An 8,688-nucleotide genomic window follows, 5' to 3' on the forward strand; every position below is an offset into this window, starting at 1 on the left:
GACCACCCCAATTTTTTATTATTATTATTATTATTATTATTAGGTTTATTATTATTTTTTTAATTATTTTCTTTTTTAGGACACGTGTCACTATTTTAACGTAGATGACGTGGACTTTTATTAATTGGGACTGACAGAAACTAACCGAGGCAATGATTTCATCTTTTTCCATATGTAAGGTAGTAGATTTGTTATGTTTTAAAACCTAAGAAAAAAAAGGGGTAAAACTAAGGTACTAAAAAAGTTATTAACCCTAAAAATAAAGTGAGTGAAAGAAAAGCAATTGTTTATTTGTTTTTTTTATAAAATAATATCTACTTAGGATAAGAGGACACAAGAACACTATAAGAGCACCTAACATTATTCATTAAAAAGAAAAATATTATATGCTCTTCTAGTAATTTTTTTATTATAAATGGGTGTTGGGCCTAACTCAACCTAAAAGCTAACTTAAGAGTTGGTTTTCTCTCATCTTATAAATGACTCATCTCCTTAATACCCAAACAATGTAGGACTTTCAACACGCCCTCTCACGTGTGGTGGGAGGACATCCAAGCCAACACGTGCGACAATGGGAGACGGTGGGTCACAACCAATTGAACTTAGCTCTGATACCATATTATAAATGGATCTTAGGCCTAACTCAACTCAAAAGTTAGTTTAAGAGTTGAGGTTTTCTCTCACCTTATAAATGGCTCATTTCCTTAATACCCAGACAATGTAGGACTTTCAACACTTTTTATATCCTCTTAGTCCTAAGTAAATATTATTTTATAAAAATTGAGTGAGTGAAAATGAAATAAGAGTAATTGTCTTTTTTTTTATATATATATAAAATAATATTTACATAAGACTATAAAAATATAAGGACAACACCTAATATTTAAACTGAATCCTTCTACAGTTCTACCGATGATGAAATGCAAAAATCCATAATTTAAATACTCGTCCTCCAACAAACTCAATAATTCATGGGAATTATTAGATATGCACAGTTCGGATAGGCACTATACAAGGGAGATGTTGCCAGGAGCCTCACGTGAAGGCGTGCTCGGTGGGGCCCGTTATGGAAAAGAAGAAAAGCAAGCTAGGTGAAAGTTGTAATTCAAGTACAAATTTGCAGGAGATTGGAATTGACATGTGGTTCTACATGGCCCACATGTGCACAAGGGAGGGAGCTCTTTTCCAAAGGCTCACGTGAAGGATTTGTCCTCGGTGGGAGCTGTTTTGAGAAATAAGAAAAGTATGGGTGATGATGGGTGAATGATAGTTGCAAGTCAAGGATAAACGTGCAGGAGTATGGATTGGACCATTTGGTGCAATATAGCCCACACATGGACCCACTTAATGAAGAAGAAGGGAGTAAAAGCCCCATGCCCTCTAGTGCCCATCTACGGCCCTTTGTGCAATTGCCTAGGAATGCAGTGAGGCAAAACTTACAGAGGATGGCTGTCGAGGAACTAACTGAGGGATGAAGAAGATCTGATGATGGCTGAATTTTTCATGGTAGGTAGGGGTGTAAAAAAGAATTGGAAAATCAGACCGGAACTGGGAAACCGGTTAAGAAAAACGGGTAATCGACGTGTTCAATTCTTTTTGGGAGTTTTAAATACTCAATTATAATCGGATAACTGAATATATACGTATATAATAATAGACCGGCTTAGGGGTGGTAACTACCACACATATGTCAAAAAAACAAAAAAAAAAATGTTGGGATGTCCGAACCATCCCCAAGGCCCAAGGGGGTGGTTGGCCACCTCCTTGGGTTAAACCCTTAAAGAAAAATTTGAAGTTTTGGCAACCACCCGCTTGGGCCCTAGGGGTGGATCAGCCGGCCTGAGGGTGGCCGAACCACCCCCATGGCCTAAGGGGGTGGTTCGGCCATCCTAATGTTTTTTTTTTTTTAGATTTTTTTTTTAAATAAAATAAAATAAAGTATGATGTGACACCCAAAAGTTTAGGTACCACGCCACGCGGTGCCCACGTGTAAGATTGATGTGGCGTTCCATTAAAAAACTTAACGAAATCTTAACAGAGATTCCAAGTGGGTTTATTAGCTTACCACATGTTCCATTTGCGATATTTTTTAGAACTCAGGTGGCTATTTGATTTTGGAGCAAACCACATGTACTAGAATAGTATTTAACCCTTAAAAATATTTAAATATTATTAGATGATTTAGATCTAACAAAAAAAGTCCCCAAGAAAGAAGCCTTATAAAGTGGAGGTAATTAGTTAAAATCTCACTTTTTCTTTTACATGTAAAAAAAAATTAAAAATAAAAACCTAACCAAAAAATAAAAATCTCATTCATGAAATGACTCCTCTTTATTTATCCTTGCCCAACTAGAAAGTGTTTATTATCATGAAATGAGTCGTGAGCATTATCGAGGCTCATTAAAAAAACCAATTTTTTGAAATATACAAATATTTAAGAAGTAATTTTATTTTAAATCTCTAAATTATTATACAATTTGACAAATCTTAAAGCTTCAAAACGTTTTTAAATCTCTAAATTATCATACTATTTGACAAACCTTAAAACTTCTAAACGTCTTAATTAAAGTTAATTTAAACTCATCCGTGGGAAACGACAAAACTGACAAAAGAGCCGCGGAAAATCACATTGAAGTTGGCACTCCCCCGCTTGAAAATGACATCAAAAGTGCAGAGCACCCAAAGGATGGATTGAGGCCGCTGATACATGAACGGTTTAGATTAAGCCATGTCAGCCTTCTTCATGGGTTGACAGTTGTAGCTATGCTAAAAACCATTCTAGACCCTTCGTATCCTATCCTCTTCCAACGTGTCCTCCGCTCCAGATATTTTCGCCTTCCTCCTCCTCCATAAATACATGCACTTCACTTCACTACTCTCTTCTTCTTCTCAGCAGTTTCTCTAGCATTTTCAAGGCTCGATAAAAATGGCGACAATGGCCTCCACCTTCACCTCCAAACCTCAAGGACTCGCTCTTTTTGACAACTCCGCCTCCTCCTTCCATGGCAACCCTCTGGCCCCACCTTCCATCCGCTTCCAGCCCGTCAAGGCTGGATCTCAACCCCCGATCTCCATATCTGCCTATTCATCTCCGCCGTACGATCTGAATGACGTTCGATCCCATCAAGGAGTCCATCGTTTCCCGCGAGATGACCCGGCGGTACATGATGGACATGATCACGTACGCCGACACCGTCGTGGTGGTGGTGGGCGCGGGCTCCGCGGGGCTCTCGTACGCCTACGAGCTCAGCAAGAACCCGTCCTTGATCGGTCAGTTACCAAAAGTTCAGTCAATCACTTTGATTATTATTTTTTATTTGATTTTTATAGTCAAGAACAACGAATTTATAACTAATTTTCCCTTTCAAAACAACTCTTATATTTTTATAATTTATTTTATTCTAGTCATAATATAATTTTTTTTTAAATAAAAAATAAAGAGTGAATTACGAATTTAATTAAATACTATTTATTTTAATATTTTTAGTTACAAATTATTCTTTTCACTTTTTGGATGCAAAATTTATTGATGTCCTAAATTAATTTTGGTTGCTCAATGCTCCTCACACGGCAAAAACATATCTACCCACGACCTTCAATTGGATTTTATTTAATAATGTTTTTATTATTATTTGATTCCTTTATTTATTGCTATCAATTTTTTTTAATTCTTATTTATTTCAAAATGTTGAAAAATCAAATGATATTAATGCATTTTAAAAAAATAATAATAATAAAATAAAAAGTAGGGCTTTAATTAAAGCATACATATTGATGGCAATTAGGTCTTTAATTTTTTTTTTATTAAAATTATTTTGTTAGAATTTATGAATTGAGGCCTTATCGTGAGGACATTTCTCCATATCGTGAGGTTCAGTGTTGCAGAAAAATAAATCTAACAAACCCTAGAAGATCCAAAACATGGTTTGCACATCTAATAATTTACATGATTTACATGAGTTATTGGGTTTGTTGTGGGACTAGTATTTGAATTATGGACTCTTGCATTTCATCCTCAGTAGAACTGTAGGAGGGTATAGTTCAAATACTGGTTCTACAATAAACCCAATAATTCATTCGAATTATTAGATGTGCATGCCATGTTTTGGGGATTCGGCTTCTATGCGGTAGTGGTCCACTATTGCATAGCTGCGGTTATCCAAATCTACATCGTTTGGATAAAAACGGTGAAGTATTGAGAAGTGATAAAAAAAAAAAAAAAAAAAAAAAAATAGGGTTTGTTTTTTGGGTGGCCGGATCACCCCCAAGGGCCATGGGGGTGGCCAAACCACCCCCAGATCGGCCGTATGGGGTGGTTGAAACCACCTCTAGGCCAAAAAAAAAATTCAACCATCTCTTTAAGGTATATCACTTCTGCAACTAGAGAAGATCTTATAAAAAAAATACATTTTTTTCTCTTCAATTGCATGATGGTTTATGTCTGGCACAACTTTTAAAAGCTTTGTTGTTATTGCTTTTAATGATTGTCAAATACATGGATGATTGAATGAGTCCAAATATATAGTAGGTCAGGTATAATAATTAGTCCAGTCCAAATATATGAGTTCAAATATATGTCAGGTGTAATAATGAGTCATAATATATGTCAAGGTGCCATCGGTTGTTAAGTCTAGTTATATACAGTTGAATGTTAGTCCACAGCATTAACAACACACTAAATACATATGAATGTTTTTATATGATAATTAGTGTGTAAAATGAGGTGCTTGGTCACAGGTTCGGTGTGAGTTCAAATATATGTTAGGTGTAATAATGGATCCAAATATATGTCAGGGCTTATATGCAGTTGAATATTACTTCACAGCATCAACAACACACTAAATACATATGAATGTTTTTATATGATAATTAGTTTGTAAAATGAGATGTTTGGTCGCAGAGTTCTGTGTGTGTGAAAAATGGGATATATATTTGGACTCATTATTAAACTTGACATATATTTATACTCATTATTATACTTGACCTACTATATATTTGGACTCATTTAATCATTCTTGTATTTAACAATCATAAAAAAAATAGTAACAACCAAGCTTTCAAAAGCTTGGGTGGACACAAATCATCATTCAATTGAAGAGAAAAAAATGTATTTTTTTGGTGAGATCTTCTCTAGTCGTAGAAGTAATATACCTTATATCTACCTTTTATTATGGGTCTTATCTGGCTAATTTTTTTTTTTTGTAAGCTATTATTTCTGACTATTTTAATTTCATCACGTGGGTGATGCTGTGAATAATAATGAACCCAATGGGAGTTTTTGGGGACATCTCGTGGCTGACATTCGCTCAGGATTGCATGTTGAGTTCCCTTGGAACGTAATGCATCTTCCAACGTTTTACAGTAAAACGTTGGAAGATGCATTACGTTCCCTTAATCAAGGGGCTCATGTCCTTGCAAGACTAGCCACGGCCAATGATATGAATTGTGAGTGGTTCTTAGCACCAGCAGAATGTATTAGAAAGATTTTTAACGGCAGAGCAATCTGCTCTGTTCGGTCGAATTGATTATTGATGAAAAGGCAAGCTTTATTCAAAAAAAGAAATGGAGAGGATCCTTTTACATTAATTATGGGATGTTTTTAACGGTCGATTTTGCATCGTCAATGTATGAGACCATCTGCGCCGAGCATATTAGAAAGAGATGAAATGAGCTGTGGTATGTAACACTAGTCATTTACCCAAGAAAATATAACGGTCAATAATCGGACGGCCAACAAGGACTACGCATGAAGATGCTTGATCGGGTGGGTGTGGGGGGATTGCTAGAAATATTTAAATTCGGGAGGAGCTGTTCAACAGTGTGGACGTTATCACTGAGCTTACTTTTATTTATACACGTGTATTGCTATGGGAGTACAACACCTGGAGATGTGAAACTATATCTCGAGATCAATGATGCTAGGCCTTCCATGTGGATGGCTCACTTAATGACATCACATGTGATTTAGACAAAAAATAAAGAAGATGCTGGGTCCACCACTTTTACTGAGAAAATATTTTTGAAATCTTCTCTCTCACGCCTATCAGTCTACCCAATGCAACATTATATTAACATCAGCCACGATAACCCTAGGATGGTAGATGAACGGCTCTGATAGCACAACAGATCCCAATAGACGATGTTGCTTTTTTACGATACAACAAATTTCGAGACAGTGTATCTCCTATCCCTCGTTGGGCAACAATATGTAACACAAGTGTTTTAGGAAACAGAAAATAAAAATGAAATGTGTATTCGTGTGGATTGAAATGAGAAATGTTTAAGAAACTGAATGAGAAATTTTGTATTATTGACCAATGTTGGCTTGGCCCAATCCGAGATGGCTAATCTCCAGACAAAGTTTTCCTCCAAATTGGGTTGGAGGAATTTCCTTCGACCTAATCTGTAAAAATGACATATATTTATTTTTTTAATAACATGTGAGATGCACATGTTTTTTTAATAAAATTTATTACAACTTTGTCTCTGCTATTAAAAAAACATGTGCATCTCACATGTCCATGGAACACATGTTACTTTTATACATTAGGTTGAAGGAAATTCTTCCAACCTAGTTTGGAGGAAAACTTTATCCCTAATCTCCGCACTTATCTATGGCTTTACCCAAAGACTAATTAGTTACAAAACTGCTTAATCAGTTATAACAGAAAATGTAACAAGTCTGCCATTTGATTTCTTCTAGAAGCTTCTATGCACGTGCTTGTTTTACTTGTTTTAATAACCAGCTGTAAACCATTATACCCATAACCTTCTTGATGCTTCGTCCTTTCTGCATTTGTAAAGAACCCTGCACTCTTACCATCTGCAACCTTCCCAGCTTCACCCGTGATGTACCCTTAAATTTAATCCACCCGTGACACAATCAGACGTCTATACTCCCTAGAAACGGTGTAGCAAAAGTTCACGCATCTCAGATGTACACAACCTCTTTTTTCTGCAATGGCAGCAATTAGTCATGAAACAAGAAGTTTGTATTGCAAGAGAAAGAAAGATATTCTTAAGTGAATGAGGGAAGTAGATATGACTTTGATGAGAGAGATAGAGAAAGAGAGAGGGAAATAGTGAAAAGACCAGTGCGTGACATGGTGAAATAATCAGTCTTAATCCCTCAAATTGCCCCATATATAAAACAATCACTTAAAATGAGCGTAGATTTGATAAGCATCAGAGAATTCCACATAATTCTCACGTTGCACTTCTTATGAATTATTGGGTTTGTAAGAAGAGTACAGTTCAAATATTGATCTGCAGGCCATATTGGCATATTTTAAATCTTTTAGGGTTTGTCAGATTTATTTTCCTACAAAACTGAACCTCACGGTATGGGGAGATGTCCATAATTTCTCAGTCACCTTCACGTACTTGACAATCAATCGGCCAACGTGGCCCATTGGCCTGCATGCCAATGGACTGCTCTGGTTAGAAAGATTCCTCGCCCATATCAAAATTATTAGAGTTGTGTTTTGTCCTGACCTCTCTCATGTAAAATCTCTATCTCTCCATCTAACCCCTTGCATCGGGTTTAGTCGATCGAATGGAAGCTCCGAATACTTGAAGTCAAATCAAAAATATATATACCCAGTTACTTGATTATAATTAAGTATTTCAAAATTTCAAAATCGATAACTAGAACCGGACAACCTAGTTACCCGTTTTTCCCAACCGGTTTCGGTTTTTTTTTTATTCCCCTGTTTTGCAGTAGTTGTTGCAAGAGGAAGATGAGAGAGGGGAGGGAGAGAAGAGTAATGACATCAGGTAAGAAAGGAAAGCCAAAAAAGCCAACCCACTTCTCATCTAATTTTTTTAATTTTATTTAAATTTATTTTATTTTTTTTAAAAAAAATTAGTTTGATTTTTCATTTTTTATATATTTTATTATAAATATCTTTTTTTGGATTTTCTTTTTAAATTTTTTTAAAAAAATTAGGGACGTACCTGTAACATCCCCAGTCCGTTAAGACTGAGTTTGCCACTTTTCTTATTTTTCAACAAAAATTCTTGCAAAGATCTATAAGGTTTATCAGAGTACTTGATTTTAAAAGATACAATAAATGCGTAAAACATTTTTTTCAAGAGATTTTATTACAAGCGGAATTAGAAAACATTAAACTTTAGTTGCGGAATATCATATCATTACAATAACTTATATGAAAAGACTTTGAAAATTAATAATTATTCCCACCCCATTCCGGCCTCCTATTCCAGCATCCTTTCTACCTGAAAACAAGAAATAAAACTGAATGAGCCCAAAGGGGGCCCAGCAAGTAAAATCCACAACCATAAATAGTTTTACTCCTTGTTCTCAGTTTTGAAAATCGTTTTCGCAAATAAATATAATTCTAGCCATAATAATATCTGTATGTACGGTTGCATCTCCCGTAACATATACATACTATTACATCTAGTAATAGATCATTGTTGTAAATCATCTTTATAAATCATCATCATAATGCATCATTATAAATAATCTTTGTAAATCATCATAGCATATCATCGTTGAAAATATAGTATCATTTTCTCATAATAGGGCCCATGTACACTATTACCCCTGTGCACGAGGGTTGCGGGTCCTTGTGACCATGGCACTGAACTGTGGCCACAGCCATGCCCGACCGTCAATTAACTCTTTCTTGGTGCACTCAACGGTCTAGTTGATGGAATACCACC

Source organism: Corylus avellana, chromosome ca3 (genome assembly GCF_901000735.1).
Source record: "Corylus avellana chromosome ca3, CavTom2PMs-1.0".
NCBI lineage: Eukaryota > Viridiplantae > Streptophyta > Magnoliopsida > Fagales > Betulaceae > Corylus > Corylus avellana.